The sequence below is a fragment of the Phymastichus coffea genome, unplaced genomic scaffold, assembly GCF_024137745.1.
Source record: "Phymastichus coffea isolate CEN01 unplaced genomic scaffold, Cenicafe_Pcof_1.1 PCOF00009, whole genome shotgun sequence".
In the NCBI taxonomy this organism is placed as follows: domain Eukaryota; kingdom Metazoa; phylum Arthropoda; class Insecta; order Hymenoptera; family Eulophidae; genus Phymastichus; species Phymastichus coffea.
The window spans coordinates 3,703,193-3,725,305 of NW_026706820.1; positions in this window are offsets into that span (position 1 = coordinate 3,703,193).

Below are 22,113 nucleotides of genomic sequence, written 5' to 3' on the forward strand. Positions count from 1 at the left end.
CAAAATAGCCTCCTCGTCATTATCTCCCGAATCTAAAAAATAATCATATTTTTATTAATAATAATAGATTAACAATTTTTTTATTTAAATCACCTTCACTGTGCTCATTTCCAAGAATCACCTTACCATCAGTCGAAACTTCCAATTTGTTTAAATATTCCCTGTCATCTAAATAAACATTGAAGGTTAATAATGTGTATATGATAATTGTACTAACTTACCATTTGCTGCCACCAAATCCACTGCAAGCCATTTACGCCCGTATTTTGCCTCGTGCAATACTCCTACACGACGCAAATTCTCGGACGCCACGACACTGCACTCTTTACTATTTTTCCACAAGACCAACGAAAACATTCTTGTATGCGCATGTAGTACACAACACTTATTTGTTTTGAAAATATTATTCAATAAACAATATGAAGTTATCGTTGCTGGCATTTAGTTATTCTTTTATGCCTCGTTCGAAATTTCATCAATGTTTTTATTCATTTTGTACAATTCATGTTTTTTACAATACAAAACAATGTAATGCATTATTACATTGCAACGTATTTTTTAATATTTTTATCCATATTATTATTGATATTCATAATATAAAAATATGTCAACATAACGGCTGCTAGCAGTAACAGGTCAAGAGTTGAGCACTTCTGTCACCTGTTGATTAAAATGCGCGAGTCGACCTCCCTTCTCCGTCGCGACTCGCCGTCGCGCAGCCCGTCGGCCGTAGCCAGCCGCTCATTGGCTGACATTCAATCGCGATTATCTAATTGACTAATTATCAAATAAAAATTTTAACTGTGCCATCTTATTCCATTTTTCAAAACGAATCGAATGGTACCAAACTCTTCATATGTTTCAGAATCAACCTATATATATATTAAGAGAATTCTAAATAGTCGTCAGTAATAAAATGAGTGTTGATGTGTTTGAACGTAAATTGAATAAAAAGAAGGGTAATCGAGGTCCTTCTGGCGTAGGGTATAAAATCACTAAAGACGGACAATACGACGTGGATGACAAAAGAACTTATAATATAGCCGATCCTCAGGAGAGTAAAGATGCGGTATACTTACAAACGTTGTAAAAACTAGTGAAGATAACGTTACTACGCTTACGACTGCAATAAATAATTTTAGAATAACTCTAAATATAATAAGGTCGGAATTACAAGAGTATCGAAAAGTGATTCAATATTTCCAAGAAAATAATAATAATAAGGAAAAAAACTTAAAGATTATATCGTTTGATTTTATGCATCAATTTTAACAAATATATTGAAAATGAAACATTAAAGTGGTTGATGAATTACACAAACGAGCACGTCGAAACTATCCTCGTCGAAAAATCTATATACGCGGAATAGATGAGACATGGCAAGCTGATCTTGTTCAGATGCAAGACTATTCCAAAGAGAACGTAGGTTTTCGCTATCTATTAACTATTATAGATACGTTCTTTATGTATGCTTGCGGAGTTCCAGTAAAACAGAAAACTGCTACAGATGTCACTAATGCATTGGAGTCTGTATTAAAAAAGGGGCGTATTCCTAGAAATCTCTAAGTGGATAGAGGCAAAGAGTTCTACAATACAAATTTTCAAAATCTAATGAAAAAATGTAAAGGAATAGTATATTACGATACTAGGCTGGAAAGTTGGGTTTATGCTTTTACTCGGCTTCGCCTCGGCCTTATCTCTCATCGACTCGGACATCCGATATTTCCAGCAGTGTATCGTATACTATTTTTCTTTACTCTGGCTCGAAAGTACGTCCAACAATTAATAATAATTCTTAAAATAACGTTGTCGGCTGCTCCCGCTTGCTCGCCGTCATGTTTATTTTCGCTGCCGGCTGGTTTTTACTTTTACTAACTTCACTTTTACTGCATCATCGCTGCTCGCGGACACTTTTTACATTAGCACTCTATTTCAGCTTCTGCATCTACCTTTTTTTCTGTAGAGAAAACGTGGGATCGCCCGATTTTTGTCGGGGCGACCATAAAAAAAATATATATAGATACATATATTTATATGTATTCAAGTATAAATATACACTGCCCGTTAATCACTTTTGCCATGCTTACCTCAAAATTAGGCAAACTTGAAAGTTTTGTATCTCGGTCGGGAATCATCGTATCACAAAAAACTGCAGGGCATTTTAAAGGTAATTGTAAAAGCTTCCATTTAAGAAGTGCAGAGACTTAAAAATGAAAATATGTGTTTTTTACAGTAAAAAAACTGATTAAAAAAATTTCAATTTTTTAACCTCGACTTAAATCAATGCCAATTTAGAACCAGGCGGTGGAGGGCGAATCGACCTGAGGGGTTCGGAGGGTAATGATTTTCCCTTTAAAATGAGCTCCCGCGGGATTCTATCCGATGTTTTTTAACCGAGTTACGGCGTTTTTTGTAAAAAGCAACCTATTTTTCCAATCCTCAATCACTTCCACTTGCGTACGTTTTGGAAAAAAATGCCAAAGAGAAAATGTTTCATTTTGTATCCAAGAATATGAAAATAAAGTCAAAATAAAGAAATAGAGAAAAAATTTTTTTTCGGTTTTTTAGCGCATTAAAAAAATAAAGGAATTTAACTTTTTTTTACGCTTAATTTTAAAATGTCTAGGGACGTAGTAAATCACAAAAAAACTAAAACTAAGCGTAAAAAAAAAGTTAAATTCCTTTATTTTGCATTATGTAATAATATAAGTTTTTAGTTTATTTACCTGTAATTGAATTAGAATTTTCATAATTGAAATCTTCTGAGAAGTCAGCCCAGTCCAATTCAAAATTTGGTTGATTTTCTTTTCCATCGCAAGCTTTCCTTGTTTCAAACAATGATTGCTGCGCAGCATTTGGTATTTTAGAATAATTATTAGATTCAATACTGTTATGTAGTGGTACTGAAGACGTTGATGGAATTGGAAAAGCATTTTGATTTTGAATTGCTGGTTTACTAATAGACGAATTTGAAACATTATCCTAGGATGGGAGTTTTGGACAATACCATCAAAAATCAACTCTCTATTATGTAAAGAATTTTCTACATAGCCTTGCGCTATTAAGTCCGATCGCCATCGCCCAAGCTGCTTAATCATAACCATAGACGCTCCAGAGTCTGACAAGAGAGTGGCTGAACTCCGTCTAAAACAGTGTCCGGTGTATCTCATAGAATTTGGCAATCCTAAATAAGTTGCAATTTTACTTGGCACTTCACCTATTTTATGAATTCCAATTGCTTGTCGAAAGTATTTGCTAGCTTGATACTTGATAAAGAACCTATCAATCTCTATGTCAGTTGGCCTTAAAGAAATATATTTCTTTACTTTAAATAATGACCCAATAATAAATTGACCAGAGTAGTCATTTTTATTATCATGAATTGTCACTAGATATTTCTTGTTATTTAGGTCTTCAACATCTTGGATTTTGAGATACATGATTTCGTCGCAACGTAAGCAACCACAGATCCCTAGTATAAGTATGACCTGAAAAAAATACAATGTATTAAACATACATATACTATTTCATTAGCCAACATAAAAAATTACTTACTTTCATATCTAAATACATATCATCTGGTGCGAGATCTATAAACTGTTTAATGTGATTCCAACATAAAACAAATGCTTTCGTTGGCTTGTATCCTTTATCATTCGTTTTTATAAAACTTTTTAAAGACAGAAAATTAGTAATATTAATGTTATCTCTTGTGCTTAAAGTCTTGCGAAGCATGTTCCATACACTCCACAATGTTGGTGGTTTAAGCTTCGTTTGTAATGATTTAAAATATACAATCAGATTACTTTCTTCGCAAACTACTAGAGATCTTTTATTTTCTTCTTTCCAAGTTTTATACGTATTGTAGACTAATAAATAACGATCCGCTGATTTCTTAGGCAACGTATCTTTTTGTATTATAAGTCTTGCATCTTCATCGAAATTTCTAAAAACTTCCTCTTCATCGGCAGATCCTTCTGATGAAGACACATTCATTTTTAATTTAATGATATCAAAATAGTCCGGAATTAAACAACAATAACACTACCTATAACCATGTTTGATGGTTAGAAAATAGCCGATCAGCGTCGAAGTTTGATAGAAATATTTGATTCACATAATGTAATGTCACAAAACTTTACAAACAATATGCACTTTTTTTTTGTTTAAAATTAAATCCAAATAATAAGCAGCAAAACCAAGGCTATTGCTTTCAGCGCCTGCGTCATTAAGTGGCAGCGTGTGTTTTCGGTCTGCAAAAGCCATTGTTTCGAAGCTGAATTGCGACCACGGAAGACGTACTTTCGTGCCGGAGTGAAGAAAACCTATATTTTACTTATAGCAATCTTAAAGCATTAATTTGTGAACGTTTTAATCGAACACTCAAAAATATTATGTGGAAAAAAATTCAGTTTAACAGGAAATTATAAATAATGTAACGGAGATTAGCGATTATAACGAATTAGCGACCGTTCCCGTCTGGGTTACTCGCGGCCGTCCGCACAAATTATTTATTCGGGGATTCGGGAAGCAAAAGACGTTCCCACGACTGAATAACGCGTCGAGCATAAACAAGTTAAACGCACAGACTCGAAATCGGGATGAGGAGTGATACAGTGGCGAATAAACACAACAGCGGATTAACACACTAATACTTTAATCGTCAATAATAGGTTACAAGATGGCGATCTCGCGCTTATACACTACGAGCGGCACAATAACAAACGCGAACGCGAAGGTGACTCGATGGCTGGTCAGCCTGCCGATTCCCTTGTTAGAACTAAATATTACAATAAATGCCCGACAAACACTTTCCGCCGTTAAACTATCAACGGGTAGCCAGCAGGTCTGCCGCGCTACCACCCATAAGCTGGCGCCCGAACATGCAAGAGAGAGAGAGAGACGAGAGAAAAATACGGCACCAACCTCGACCTTCAGCCTCTCCGACGGCTAGAGCGCTCCGCAGTGTGATATCACTGGTGTGTTCCCCGCTGACCGTCTCGCTGATGCTTGTTGTCCTCACTATTTGACTTCTTGCTCGCCCTCTCGCTTGCTCCACAATATTGCTACCTCAATCCGTTGTTTCGCTCGATGATTGCTATTGTCTTTGCCTTCGTCGCCTCTCCGTTTCTCGGTACTGCAGCACGTTAAATTGCTCGCGCGCGCGCAACCGCGCACCTCGCCGGTTACCCACACGCACCGGTGCCGGGTATCCTTCGGAACACAGCTGAGCGCGACCCAGCCTCACACTTAAATACTCGCCCGCGCACCGGGCGTGTCTCCGAAAACGAATAATCGTCGATAAGGTCGCGGAGCCAACTTTGGAAAACCGTGACCTTTCGGTGTTTGATCCGCGAGCGCGACTTCCTCTCCTTACTGTCTAGCAGAGACTCCCTCGAATTTTCCGCGGCGATCCGCAATTCGAGTGCTCTCTCTCTCTCTCTCTCTTTCTCTCCTTTCTTCTGAGCCATCTGCATCGCTCCAGTCGTCAGCTCAGCGTATTCAGCACCTCATAAATAAAACCAAGCATGAGTGTGCGTACCACACACACACACTTTCAGCTTGGTGCGGCGCACGAATATTTGCGAGAGCCAAACGGACGAAATCGGCCTAGACGAGATTCTCCGTTACAATAGATTGACTCTCTCCCTTGTTTAATAGAATCTTGTATCAATCGCACAAGAAATATGAAGCCTAAAGACGTGACAAAAGAAAATGAAATGCATGTCTTGACACGATTCTCTTACGTCCAACGTTTTTTCAAAAAATCGAAATTCTAGGTAGGAGATAAAGTGCAAGTCAGCAAGTCTAAACACGTTTTGAAAAAGGATATGCGCCTAACTAGTCTACAAAAATTTTTACTATTTATCGTATTTCGAGAACTAAACCTGTAACATGTCACCTACTAGATTACCAAGAAAATCCCTTTGTTGGTGGGTTTTACGAGAAAAAACTGCAGAAAGCTATGTATCCTGATAACTATTATGTAGAAAAAATCCTCAAAAGACGGGTAATGAAGTTTTCGTAAAATGGCTTTGATAATATGCACAATTCTTGGATAAATAAGGAAACTATACATCAATGAATTACAAATATAAATTTATATATATCTAGCTTTTATTCAGATAAATAGTGTTGTTTTTATTTATAAATAATACATTTTCTTTTATTTTAAGGATAAGAGTCCTAACCTTTGCTCTTACCTGTGAGGTATTTCCATTTTATCTTCGTCACTAGTGAGTCTATTAAAACAAGTCGAAACCTGCTTTATTAGAAATACTCATGACTTATTTTCCTCTCCATAGAACAAATTTATATAATATAATCTTTATTGACATATAAGAAGATTTAAAGACTATACATTTAAATAATAAATTGAAATCAATCACATCCATTATATTGAATAAATAGTATATATTTTTGGACTCTGTCGGATAGCTCAATAAAAAGATCATAATGATAAATTATTGCTCGTGAAATTCGGTCTGGTAGAACAATTTAGAACTCGCAATTGAATTCAAGAAAAATTCGAGATTCATCTTGCCTCATGTATGTTATTACGAGGGTGGTCCGATAAGTACTTCGCCTTACCGCCCAATGGCGCCACTCTCACAAAAGAAATATTCTATCACGTAATAAAACCTTCTCGATGGTTACTGTCAAGATTTCAGCCAGATCGGAGTTGTAGTTTATTTTTGAGAGCGTGTGAAAGCAAGTGTGTCCGTTGATTTTTGAAAAATGGAAAAACAGCAGTATCGGTCGGTGATTCGATTCTTATTTTTGGAAGGGAAATCGCGCAGCAAAATCAAAAAGCGCTTGGATGCTGTGTACAGTGACTCTTTTCCTTCGATGGCGACCGTCAAAAATTAGTTTAACGAGTTTCAACGTGGTCGCACATCGATTTTTGAAGAGCCACGTCTAGGTGTTCCGAAAACGGCTACCACGGAGGATAACGTGACAAAAATTCACGATCTCGTATTGGTAGATCGACGATTGAAGGTGCGCGAGATAGCTAAGATCGTAGGCATCTCAAAAGACCGCGTGGGTCATATCCTGCATGAAATTTTGGGCATGAGAAAGCTGTCGGCGCGATGGGTGCCGCGTTTGCTCACTCCGGACAACAAGCGCAACCGTGAGACAACTTCAGAGCAATGTCTGACACTGTTTAAGCGCAATCTGAAGGAGTTTCTGCGTCGTTTCGTGACAGTCGACGAAACATGGATCCACTGGTATACACCAGAGACCAAGGAACAGTCGAAATAGTGGACTTTACCCGGCGAAAGTGCTCCGAAGAAGGCGAAGACTGCCCCATCCGCCGGAAAGGTGATGGCCACCGTTTTCTGGGATTCACAAGGTGTGATCTACATCGGCTACCTAGAGAGGGGCAAAACGGTCTAAGGGCTGTACTAAGCCGAATTATGGGGCCGATTCGACGTCGAATTGCAGAAAAAACGGCCACATTTGGCGAAGAAGAAAGTGCTCTTCCCCCATGACAACGCACCGGCTCACACCTCCGCCGTCGCCATGGCCAAATTGATCGAATTAGGCTACGAACTGCTGCCCCATCCACCGTATTCTCCAGATTTACCCCCGTGCGACTTCTTTTTGTTTCCAAACTTGAAAAAGTCACTCGCCGGGCAGAAATTTGAGTCGAATGAGGAGGTAATCGCTGCCACGGTAGCCTACTTTTCAGACCTCGAGGAAACGTATTTTTCAGACGGGTTAAAAAAGTTGGAGCATCGCTGGGCCAAGTGTATCGAACTAAAAGGAGACTATGTTGAAAAATAAAACGCCACTTTTCCAAAATTTTCGTTTTTCGTTTGTAGGCTAAGTACTTATCGGACCACCCTCGTAGGTGATTCTGATCTTCATGCAATTCATGATGACTCTTTTCAGGAAAGTACGTCGAAGAGTTTCATTCCAATGTTATTCAACATTTCAAAATTTCTCTTGCTGTAGGTAGAGATCTCGAATGTTATGTCTTCTACTGCTACTGCTACTACTACTGCGGCTGCCACTGCTGTTGCTGCTTTAACAGCTACTACTCGCTTCTTGAGACAGAATGTAGCTCTTCGAAGCTCATAGCTCTTTTAAAACTTGTCCCCACTACTTTTGTTTTCAATCCCTCTACTTCAAATTAGATTTCTATTTTATTTAACATATATATAGTGTGATGATTTTCAAATATAGGACGAAGCATTCGATTCATCATCAGTATACGTTTCTTGAACTATACTTGTAATATAACGCAATCTCGTGCTATCTGCTCCCAAATACCTTTTCTAGAGCCTTTTTCTTTGCATGAAAAATGATGTATTCTGACTTTCTTTGCAAACCATACATGCCTAGTAGAGGAGCGAGATCTCCTGTTGTTTCTTATAGCTGGCATAGCTAAGCTTCTACTACTTCTTCTTACTGTTGCTTCGAATAGAATGGGCTTTCTATTAACGTCTTATCGCTATTTGAGAATATAACCCCACTACTACGCTTTTCAAGCCGCCGAAATCGCCCCTTCTCTCTTTCTTATTGATCGATTTATTAATTCTTTTTTTGTTGGGGAATAGTGAGAGCCCCAACCATCGCTCTCACCTGTGAGGTACTTCCATTACTAACATTGCTTATGAGACCTTTACACTAAGTCGAAACTAAGCAGAAAGGACGCATAAGTAATTATTTCTACCTCTCCAAAAAAAAAGGATTTAAAAGAATAGTTATACTAGGATTAAAGACGTGGTTAAAATATAAATTTATTACTTATTTACTCTATACATTTATATATTATACTAAGTTAATTTTCAAATTAAAAATTCGAGCCTTCTTGATAGTGTAGAAATAATTTCTTCTTCTCCGTGGTCTCATATAATTTCTGCAGCATCTCCTACCTTTTCTAACGCCAAGCTTACTTGCTTCGGTAGAAATACCTCAAATTCGTCATCTACTGTTACTACTACACTAAATCCATAGCGAGTGTTCAACCATCTCAATTTAGTTACCATATATGTACAGTTCTTATCTAATTGTGACATAGTCTTTCTGCGTAAGAAAGCTGATTTTGCTATTTTATTGATTCTTGATAAATCCATTCTAGGCCGATTCCATTTCAACTCAGGCAGGTATGTAGCACTCATGTCACCAAATGCTACGAAACTCAAAGGACTTCTTTTAGATATAGAATGAGCCGGAAAACTTTTATTTTTACCTCCATATTGTTAAAATTGCATATTTTATGCACTTGAGAAGTAAGCTATGCATTTTTCGATTTCTAGAAAAATTGTATTTTTATTTTGTATATCTTTTATATCTCGCTCAATTTTTGAACTTTTTTCACCGCTCCGGTTCCATTTGGTAGCTTTTTACCCCCAATTCAAACCCTTTTTCCAAAAATAAAAAATATGCATAAACAAAAAAGTTTATGCACTTTTTTAAAAAAACAAAAAATGCATTTATCTCGAAAACCCCATTTTTTTCTGGGCTGAAAAAAATCCACATGATTCTTCGTCCCTCGAGATAATTAATCCCATTATCAGGTATGTGCATACATTTTTTTAAAAACATAAAAAAAATAAAAATGAAAAAAAAACTCGGAGTCGAATTTGTATCATGTATTAATATTTTTTATTACTTTTTTTTGTTCTTACATGATTTTTTCGACTGTCTACCACGTTTTTTGTTGCTAAGTTTACCTGCAAGCACCTTTGGTCCTTTCGAGATTTTAGAATGTTTGAGTTTTTTAAAGGGATGATTTCCAGTACGAGCGATGTAACTGTCCCTTCCATTCTCGCTGACAATGCATCTCCACATGTGGTACTTTTGAATCCCTGCCTCTTTCTTAGCTTTTTTCCATTCCGCCAATTTTTTCTGCCTAAAATCTTCTAACCGCTTACTGTTTAACAATATCAACTTTATAGCTATTGTGTAATTTTGCACAGTCGTAACAAATCCATTTGCATTTTGAATGATATTGGTTGAATCACTTTTCAAATTGTGGATAGTTGCATAGTGTTTTACTAATCCACCTATACCGTCAACCGCACCTTTCCCATGCCCTGTGGCCAAGAATATCCAATTTTTATTACGCAAAGACTTTTTCAGTTCATGAAGCTGGAAACGATTTTTGAAATGGGCAGCAGCTCTATCAGATAAAACGGTTATACTCTCAAAAGTACCAATAGAGTTTTCCAAATATTCAACGACTTTATTTATAGCTAATAAAACGTGCGCTGAATCATGCTTACTGTCTTCGGACACGACAGCAAAACTTCTCACTCCATCATCAAAGTAGCACACAACGGTAAAAATAGAAACTTGTTTATTTATCCAATGATTACCTTGAACTGCATGATTGAGTATAACTGTCCAATTTTCAGCAAAGTCAACGTGCATGAGTAAATTTCGAGAAGATGTCAAGATTTTTTGTTTCATTACTTTGACAACATTTCTTTGAATGTCGCGAACGTGTATGTGAACACTTGTAGATAAAGCACATTTAGCTAACTCTTTGATGAAAGTAGATACTGTAACCACTTTTTTTATCAGTTCTCCTTTCACCCACTGAGCAAAATAAATTTCTTCTGAAGCATCAGTATCTTGCAAATTCAAGGATGCTAAAGTAATACCTTTATCCCGTGGACACGACTTACATTCTTGAAAACGACATGCTTCGTTCGGAACGGAACACAACAAAGCTGATATAACTTCATTACGAACATTGTCCAAGTCTGTACAACTATTTTCTCGAAACGCAATCAATGCTCTCAAATATAATTCAAAATTGGCGCAATAGATGCAAAGGCAAAAGTCCTTCATAGGATTTGTCATGACATGCTTTGGTTTCAGCGTGTAGAATTTCGATTTTCCTAACTTTAAATCTGGATTTTCTTTTTTACACAATGAGTAAGTTTCCTTTATGCTTCGAGTCATAAAACGCTTGTCTTTCTTCTCTTTATCACCATTAATCTTCACGGATATTACGTCGTTTTTATTGGGACTCTGGATTGAGCAATTCAAGTCATCATTCAAAAAATATTCAGTTGCTATTTTTACGTGATTTTCATCTACAGAATGTCCTACATAAACATCTGGTTTTGTATAAATTCCTTTTTCGGTTACAAGTTTTTTTGCCTTTTCAATCATATGTTTCGTAACTCCAGGAAAAAGAAGCAGTATGTCATTTTTTGAATAACAAGACGGTAGTAGTGTCAATAGGCGAATTTTTTCCAAATAAGATGAACAATTTTCCAGAGCTATTTTATAATTCATAATAATCTAATCTTTGTTATGTGGGGTGTTTAAATAGACTCGTTTTTTGTTTCTACAATATCATATAATTTGCGTAACTTTGTACTGGTGGCTTCCGAATATGCAGAAACTATTTCACTTGTTTTCCTGTTTACATAAGACGTTAAACAGGATTGATTGATGTTTCTTTTTAATTTTAAAGGTGACATCATTTGTGGAAAATTGAATGAAATATCTTCGTTCATTTTATCTACGTCCTCTGGAGTAGTTGGTTCAAAATTTACATCATTTAATACTGTTTCATTAATATCGGAGCTAGAAGAGTCACTTTCGACATTTTTAACATCGCTATTTTCCTCATCTGCATAAAATTTAGCCAACATTTTTGAGATGAATGCATAACAGTTACCACACACATTATCAGTTTCCAAAAATATTTTTTCATGATATAACAATTTCATTGATGCTGCCAATTCTTTTAATGGTCGAAACTTAGTTCTACTACTACTGTATACGCTTTTGGTATGTCTATTCAGAATATCTGGGCATTTTATGCGATCTTTAGAAAAGATATTCATTTTTGTGGATGATAGAGTAGAAATGTCGACTGGAAAATGTTTGACTGCGCGGATCAGCACAAATGATTAATCACTATCACAATTTAAAATACTGCACGTAGAGAGAACAAAAGAAATGTGTGTGATCACTCATAATTGATTAAAACAAAAGGTTAGATTGTGGTGAAAAGCGCGCCATCTAATATACTAGTATCATTACTATAATTTATACATAAGAAATTCTATCTCCGAGAAAATTAAAGTGGTACGATTTCATTTTATACACTAATTTTAAGTATTTATTGAAAAAAAAATTTTTTTTTCATTTTTATTTTTTTTATGTTTTTAAAAAAATCTATGCACATACCTGATAATGGGATTAGTTATCTCGAGGGACGAAGAATCATGTGGATTTTTTTCAGCCCAGAAAAAAATGGGGTTTCCGAGATAAATGCATTTTTTGTTTTTTTAAAAAACTGCATAAACTTTTTTGTTTATGCATACTTTTTATTTTTGGAAAAAGAGTTTGAATTGGGGGTAAAAAGCTACCAAATGGAACCGGAGCGGTGAAAAAAGTTCAAAAATTGAGCGAGATATAAAAGATATACAAAATAAAAATACAATTTTTCTAGAAATCGAAAAATGCATAGCTTACTTCTCAAGTGCATAAAATATGCAATTTTAACAATATGGAGGTAAAAATAAAAGTTTTCCGGCTCATTCTATATCTAAAAGAAGTCCTTTGAGTTTCGTAGCATTTGGTGACATGAGTGCTACATACCTGCCTGAGTTGAAATGGAATCGGCCATTTATTAAGCTTCATGTAAACGAATACGATTCCTAAATAATGCATAATCTGTCCTTTCTCATTCCATATTATTGAAACAACAAGTTTAGTTAATTATTTAAGTTACTCATTGTAAACACGTAGGATTAGAGATTTTCGCGTAAAATATGTTTAGATATTAAGAAAACTACGTTATTATTAAGAATTAATTACAACATTTTATATAACAAAATAAATTAATAATTATAAGAAAACTTGTAACGAAAATGGTACTTGGAGAGCCATCTAACGAAATAGGACCCATACCCTTGAACGCACGCCCCCGATTTTCACCACGCCCCTGAACCAATTAGGGCCTGAAAATTGAAAGAGAAAAGGGAGGAAATCTCAGTCAGCCAATTAAAACCTGCTGCCATTTCCACTCTTTTCAAATTTTGAGGGACTGAAAGAGGGATTGTCCTCCCAACCACTCCCAGGCTTTAAAAGGGCGTGCGCGAGCGAAAAAGCTCACTCTCTTTCGGTCCTCGCCAAGTTTTCAGTTTTTGCCTTGTTCAACCAAGTGTCAGTAAGATACGACTCTCCAAGTACCAGACAATTACGCTGAATAAAAAGTAAGTCGAAACTAAACTTTTTTTTATTGTTATCTCTCTTTTTCCTCTTCTGATTAGAGTAGCCAAATCGAAAATCGAGAGAATAAGTCTTCGAAAAGTATTTCAGCAGGAATTGGGATACTTTTCTATAAGACAATTGCGCCGTTAGAAAATAAATTAAATTCTTTTTTTTTATGTGATAATTCCAGCAAGGTCTGGGATATTCACATCCAACTCCCGATTCCATTAGATCCTGGTGTTTGATGGAAGACTTGTAGTCCAAACTTTTTTTTTCTCTTTTAACGCGAAAGGCGAAATAGGAAGCTTTGATTCTCCAATTGCTCGTCCCGGTTTAAGCGTACGCACGCAAACCAAAAAGAGCACCTGAGATAACGTCCACCTTAGACGTACCTGAGATAGTGTCCCGGACGTCACACAGTGCTACGTATGTTAGTAAATTGTAATACTTTAGGTGCGGTTACGTAGCATGTATTATTTTTCATAGTAAATTCCCAGGATGTGCTTTGTTCATTAGGTTTTTTATTACTAAGTGTAGATTGTATGTTTTCGGAAATATTATTTTGAGCAAGTTGCGAAATATCTATCGGAGAAAAGGTTATATTATCGTTCGCGATAATGGATTCATACAGGGTTTTACTATCGGTTTCCGCGCTGACTAATTTGAGTGTCGGAATTTCAGTAGCTTTTAATTTTTTTCTTCCTGTTTCTTTATCTACGATAGCTTACAGTAAATTTGTAGGATTAAGATTTTTGGATGTAAGTTCAATTAGAATGTCAAATATTAAATTGTCCTTACAGATTTCGTTGATTGATTCTGTATTCATGTATCTAGTGTAACGGTCCTATTTATGAGCTATTTATTAAATCACTGAATTACTGCAATTAGTCTAACGTATCTATCATTTTATTCAAATCAATACATTAAGCGGCGCTACCTCACTGTTTACTCGATTGTATACATGTAAGAGTCAAATCAAAATAAATAGCGTGACGTCACAAAGTAATAGATATAGATATAATGATTTTGGATATTAAGAAAAATATGTTAATTAGAGATAATTTTAATATAACAAAGTATTTATTATATAAATTTAAGTACGTAGATTCAGAATATAATAACACAAATTGCATTTAATTATGAAATAATAATGAATTTTAATATGCAAAGTTGATTTATTTATTATGCTAATATTATGAAATATTAGAAAAATATAAATAATCCATATACAAAATAAATAAGTATAGAACATGAGTAAGAATTGGTTTCATTAATAACAGCTGAATAATAACTGTTATTAGTAAATAAACAATTAATAATTTATTTAAACAATAAGCTGTATATAAAACGAAAGTATTACTTTTATACTTGATAATGATAGCTTTATGATTTAGGAATCTTAGATAATTAATCTAATAATTGCATTATAAGATTAGGAAAAACCGTTACAAATATGAAAAATTAGTTATAATTCAAATGTTATTAACTAATTTAAATATTTATTTTTAAAAAATACTTCCAAATTTAATCAACTATAAAGTTATATAAAAATTTAATAATTCTCTAGTGTAAATATTGTAATATCACGTTAATTAACTATATTAGTTAATAACTTTTGACGACACTATTTGCGATAATTGTATATTATATGAAATCAACAAATAACAAATTTTGTAAAGTTTACATGTGTTAAAAGCTTAATATTAATGATTATTCACTTGTAAATTAAGAAAACTCATTACTCAAAATTCGCGAATGTCTCTCGAATGTTCAATGACATCTCTCCTGTAAAAATAAGCGGGAAAATCTGTGTATAAATAGGCCCACCTTTGCACAGGCTAGCATTCACTTCTAGCCTTGCAAGGTGAGCGCATGAGTCTGAATAAACTTGGCTAATACCTAAGTTCTTTCTCTCATTGTAATTAACTGAGCAAGACTGTTCCTTCTTTATAATTCGAGCTCGACTTATAGAACATCTCGCGCTATAAGAAACTTGGGCCGAATTATATCCTATCCAAGAAAGACTTTAGCTCTGCTTATGGGACAATTCGCACTATAAGAAACTAGGGCATTGTCTGACTTTCCTTGAAACATTGTACTTATTTATATATATTTGATTTATTATTGTTAGAATACATTTGATTTATCTATTTATTTTATTAACAAGTAGAGTAAAATTATCGGAAACAAATTCTTATTCATTAGCTAGATACGAGAGTTCGAATTATTATTATTTATAAGTGATACGAACATCACACTTGTAAATGAAATTTTAGTCGTTGTTGTTCTTGTAAACGTGTGATTTCTTTTTCTACAGGGGGTAAATCTATTTTATAGGTATGTAATACGTTCTGATAGCGACAATACTCTATTCTGTGTCAATATTTTATAATTTTAGATATTGTACATGCAATAATTTCGTGTGTGATTGATTGGCGGGTTTGTTAATTTGACATTTTGCTATCGTTTTTAAATTATGTTAACTATAGTCCTAATTACGTAAGGAGCGGTCCCCAATTATTATGTCCACATCAGATGACTTTTAGGTTAAAAGCGGATAGGTAGTGTTTCAGGATTAAGTGCAAGGCCAGAAAGTATACGATAACTAGAACGAGGATAGAATAATAGCAACTTGCATGCATAGGGTAGTTAATAGTTTAAGTATATTCTTAGCTTGAGTTTTGCTTGTTATTAACTAGTTTCAGTAAATCTCTGTTAAAAGATCGCGTAGTACGCGGTTTGACTCGAAAGGTAAAGTTAAATAAATAATGCCAGATATTCAACTTTCTCTTTTAATCTAAGTTTAAGATACAAATTCACTTAAACTTAAGTAATCTCAGGTTTTAATTGATACAATATTTAAGCTGACAGAGTTCAGGTTTACCGGAATGTGAGATGAGACAAAAGTCGAAGATCGAGCGTAACGAGCTAACAGAAGAGCCAGATCGTAAGAGAGCGAGTACAGCGGCGGAAGGTTTCTGTTACCCGCGTTACCAAACCCTTCCCTTGACTTGAAAATAGGACACTGATTCATAGAAAGTTATTGCAACAAATCCTAATTCATGCATAAATTAAAATCGGATTATAGTAACGGAATACGTATCAGGTAATACAGCGGATGCAATATTATCGTGCTCTACGATATCGGTAACAAATTCGATGGAGGATAGAGAGTTGATGACAGGTATATTATTGACCACGTAGTTTTACATCAGTAGGTACAAAATTATTTTATTGATATAAATACGTGCACATACATAGACTTACGAGGGGAGTCAATAGGGCTTTACAAAAAGAAGGAAAAAATAGTTTTGCGTATATAATTTTTTTTTATTTTTCAACATAATCTCCTTGAAGGTCAATACATTTTATTAAACGGCCTTCCAGTTTGTTTAAGTCATCAGAAAAATATGATTTCTGAAAACCCTCAAAATAGGTAATTGTTGCGGCGATGACTTCTTCATTCGACGTGAACCGTATTCCGGCAAGCCATTTTTTGAGGTTACAAAATAAGAAAAAGTCACTGTAAGCCAAATCAGGCGAATATGGTGGATGGTCAATTAATTCAAATTTTAAATCGTTAATTTTTGCCATCGAAACTGCACAAGTGTGAACTCGAGCATTGTCTTGAAGAAAGAGGCATTCTTTTTGTTCAAGTGAGGACGTTTTTCTCTGATTTTTTCTTTCAGCTAACCTAAGCTTTCTAAGCTGAATAATGACGCATAATATTATCCAGTGATCGTCTGGCCCTTTTCCAAATAGTAGGTGTAGATCATTCCATATGCATCCCAGAAAATCGTGGCCATAATCTTGCCAGCTGACTTTACTCTCTTTGCCTTCTTTGGGGCTGGTTCTCCTGCGGTAATCGATTGTTTGGACTGTTCTTTGGTTTTCAGAGTGTAGTGGTGTACCCATGTTTCGTCTATATTTTTTTCTATCCCAATTTTTCATGCAAAATTGAAATGACTATACCCTTTGATACCTCTGTGGCCTCAACTAATTCTCGCAATTTTAATCTTCTATCACTCAACACCATATCGTGGATTTTGTTGACCATTTCGGGCGTACTCACTTCTACGGGGCGTCCTGAACGAGGTTCATCTTTTGTTGTTGTATGGCCGGGTTTAAATTCATTTACCCAGTTATAAACAGTGTTAAACACAGGAGCAGACTTGCCATGAACGGCGTTCAACTCAACTATGATTTCTTTTGATGTAAGGCCTTTCAAATGAAAATGTTTTATAACCGCTCGAAACTCCGTTTTTTCCATTTTTCAAATAAACCAATAACTTTTTGTTCAACCAACGCTCACAAAAAAAAGACTTAATGAAATGAGCTGGAACTTTGTACGATATCTAGTTAGTAGTATTGCTTGCCAAAAACATCATTTTTTTTTTTTTTTTTTTATTTTGTTTAACGTCGCTCTACTTATGCTCCATCAGTGCTAATCAACGACGGAGGCTTGCAATGTGTTTGAGAACAAAGCACATGAAACTTTTTTCAGTGGTGCTTGTATCAATCAGCAAGGACTGGGAATCGAACCCGGGCTTACCGGGTGCGAGTCCGTCGCCCTACTGACCGAGCCATTGCAGGCCTCAACAAAAACATCATAATTTAGGCGTGACGAACGCCATCTCTTGGATTTTGTAAAGGCTTATTAACCCCCCCCCCCCCGCCTCGTATATCTAAACGTATACGATCTAAGTTCGTGTGATACATCACATATCGATGTGATAGCTTATTTAATTTTTGCCATACATATCAATTGATTACAAACTCATTTTACTGTAGATTTTTTTGATAAACTAATAAAATACGAGGTGTGTTCAAAAAGTACCCGGAATTATCGTTTTTCCAAAAAAATATTTATTTATTCGTTTATATCAATGTGGTCCCCTTCAAAGTAATCCCCCCCAGATATAATACACTTATGCCAGCGTTTTTTCCAATCTTCGAAGCACTCTTGATATTCACTTTTTGGTATGTCCTTGAGCACTCTCAGTGATTCGGCCTTTATTTCTTCAATCAAGGAAAAACGCCGTCCTTTCATGCGTCTCTTCAACTTTGGGAACAGGAAAAAGTCACACGGAGCCATATCTGGTGAATATGGAGGTTGGGGCACGACTACTGTTCGGGATAAAGGAAGTGGGAATTATCACAATGCTAAATTGTTATTAATACTACAGTTTATTGAGCAACAACGCAATACAAAAACAAATGAAACAAATATCGGATACAAGCTTAAAGAAGGCTAGCGCGCATCTGAGCTCGCCTCGGGCTCGAACCGGAGGGAAAGCGCCGGCCGGCCACCACCGAAATTTCCCTCTCTCTTGCCGCTTTTCTCCCACTCGCGGCCCAAAGGCCCGGGAAGCCCTACTACATTTATCGCGCGGTCTACTACCCCGCTCCTCTTACGAGTCTTACGACTCAGCATCGGTGGCGGCCTACTGCCTGCCTTATTCTCTGGAGGAGAGTAGAAGTTTTAGTCCCTCCTCCGTTTCTTTTTTATTTTTTTTCACTTAAGGAACTTGTATGTTCCGAGTTACTTGGCAGCCGTGATCAGGCACGAGCCTAGTTCTTTTGTTTGAGGGCAGTGGTAGCGACTTTGCGTTGCGCTTTTATGCGCAGCTCTTTCAATTATTGGGCGACGCAGAGAGAGTTTCGGCCGGTGCCGGCCCTAGCTGTTTATTTTATGACCCGACAAAAACGAGAGGAAATACGAGGCAATTTATTGACGGGGTCGATCAGCGTCGATGTGGCACACCTGAGGAACAGATGCGGCTCGCCGACCCTGTCTTACGGCTAACGACGGGACCCTGGGACCATTTTTTTATTGTACTCGCGCTCACCCGTTTGTTTTCTTCCTCTTCCTTATAGATATAAAGAGAGAGGAAGAGAGAGAGAGAGACGAAGCGATGTTCGACTGTCGTTTACAGTTTCCTTTTTTTTGTTTTTATTTAACATGTTTTTAGCTAAACATGAGAACCACACATGCTAATAATTGAGACGTCTACGAGCCTTTCATCGATTTTATTTTATTAGCCTAGTAGCCGGAACAACTACGGTATTATTTTTGGCCAAAAAATTACGAACAAGTAACGACGAGTGAGCAGATGCGTTATCGTGATGCAAAAGCCATGAATTGTTTTTCCATAAATCGGGGCGTTTTTTTCGGATTGCTTCACGCAAACGTCGCATAACTTCAAGGTAATACTCCTTATTAACCGTACGACCTTGTGATAAGAACTCATGATGCACCACGCCCCTGCAGTCAAAGAAAACTGTAAGCAAAACCTTCATATTTGATCGAACTTGACGTGCTTTTTTCGCTCTTGGTGACGTTGAATGCTTCCAGGTGGACGATTGTGCTTTGGCTTCGACATCATAAACGTACACCCATGTTTCCTCACCAGTTATGACCCTTTCAAGCAAACTTGGATCGTCGTTGACGTCGTTTAACAGCTCCTGAGCGAAGTTCATGCGATTGTTTTTTTAGTTAAAGTTTAGTAGTTTTGGAATGAATTTTGCTGCCACCCGTTTCATGCCCATAACATTTGAAAAAATGTTATGACATGAGCCAATTGATATGCCAACTTCATCAGCAACTTCTCTAATTTTGATTCGGCGATCATTCAGAACCGTTTATTCCACTTTTTTCACATTTTCATCGATTGTTGACGTGCTGGGTCGACCGGAGCGTTCGTCATCTTCAACGTCTTCGCGGCCATCTTGGAAACGCTTATACCACTCGTAAACACTTGTTTTTTTAATAGCAGACTCACCATAGGCTTTTCGTAACATTTCACACACTTTGTTACACTTTATTTCATTTTTTACGCTAAATTTAATACAAATTCTTTGATCCATTTCTTTTAAAAAACGAAAATCGCCGAGTTCAGACGTCAAACCTTAGCGACTACCGCAGACAAAGTAAACAGTGAATATAGTTGAAAAGATTATCATATTTCAGGAGCATTTATACCAACACAATAAAAAAAAATTTTGACAATCGGACTCTCCAGACCCGCGAAATTTAAAAATTCTAGGGATATTTTGAACACACCTCGTATTATCTTAGAGATTATGATAAATTAAATTAAATAAAAAATACGCATAAATATCTGCATTACTTTAGGAAGAATTCGTTACTAAAATTTGCGAGTCGATGAAAGAGCACGATTTAACACAGAAAATATGACAACTTAGTAATACCGGAAAACGGTACTCAACTCATTTCATAATAATCTAAATGAATGAGCCTACTACCTATGATACATGATGTACAGTCGCCAAAGATTGCTTCTGTCCGTCTTTTAAATGAACTGGCACGATTTGGCAACATTGTACGACAAAACTGTATTCTGCCATACCAATCACAGAACGCAGTGAGAGAACACTGCAGTTTTGCCGTAACAACGTTGTAACATCACGCAAGTTCATCTGAAAGGTGGATAGAATCAAGCTCCAGCGAGTATACATGGGATGAGCATAAATGTAGAGATCAAGAGAATGTCCTTAAAAGTATATATATATATATATATACATATGTGTGTGTGTGTGTGTGTGTGTGTGTGTGTGTGTGTGTGTGTAAATCTGGATTGAACATACCGTCTCTGTTATAATAGTTCAGTTGAAAATTAGCATACATAACATATAACGTAGGTTTTAATTTACATATGGATATTGCTGAAAATTAAAAAAAAGTTTAACATTGGTTACACTGGAATGATGAAATCTGCTGGGATTTTTAGTTTGATCAGACTTGCGTTTTGTTTGAAAAGCTAATATATCTTGACTTTTCTAATTGATTGAATGTTTTTACTGTCCAACGATGTTTTTATGTTTGTGGTAATGCTGGATACTCATAAAGTTCCCGCGATTAAAAATTCATCGATATAGGTACATCTTTTTGAATGAAATTGAATAACTGTATTTTACATTTATCTGACATAATTACATAAGGTATCAATCATTCGATTCGTATGAGTTATATTTTAAAAGGTTCATACTGATCAGTATCATCAATTTTTATCAAGTTTTGTATGACTGCGTTTAAATTATATCTTAATCAGGTAAGAATAAGTTCATGCTTTACTTTCACAACTGTGACGATCCAGTCTGATTTGTCTCTTTCCCTACTGAGAGAGCTCTGTTTCACAATCTTTGGAGTAGATCTGTATTTTTTCGACCTCGTCATCATAAAATCTTTTGTTTAACAAATGAAGACTACAAAATTTATTTTTTTGTGGGATAAAAATTTTTCGAGCAATGAGAACTTACATTCGAGCTTCAAATGGCACATCTTGAATATTTTCTATACATTTACATATGAAGCAGTACCGATGACTAATGACGACTCTTGAAAATGGCATAAGTACGTATTTCACTTCAGGTTTACTGGTTGAAACGAAAGCTGGTGTATCGTTAGAGCTTTGGCTAGAGCTTTCCCTCGATTTCTGAGTAGAACTTTGGCTATCAATTTCATTCAAGTCACCTGGATTAGAACTCGCTGCTACTTCTGATGAGCTATCATTTGATAAAGTGAGGTTACCAATGTACTCTTGCATTTCACTAGGATTTGAAATCGCATCACTTGTATCCACATTATTAGTGACTGGTTCTAGTATCTGTTCTTCAACGGGTACTGTAACAGTTTCTCCTTGCTTTCTTCTGAGATTTCTAAGAAAACAACGACACTTTGAACAAATAACTTTATCTTTCTGAACGAAGAAATTATATTTTTTATTAAAATCTTCAGCTTCTTTTCGACTGGTAATATACAAAGCCACTCCATTCGTTTTGCGAATGAACTTATCACATTTAGCGCATTTAGCATTATTTGTTTTTAAGCATTGTTTTTTCATCGGCGGCTATTCTGCGTCGTCCATTGTAATGGTCAATCCTGTTTGAGAAATACATGAT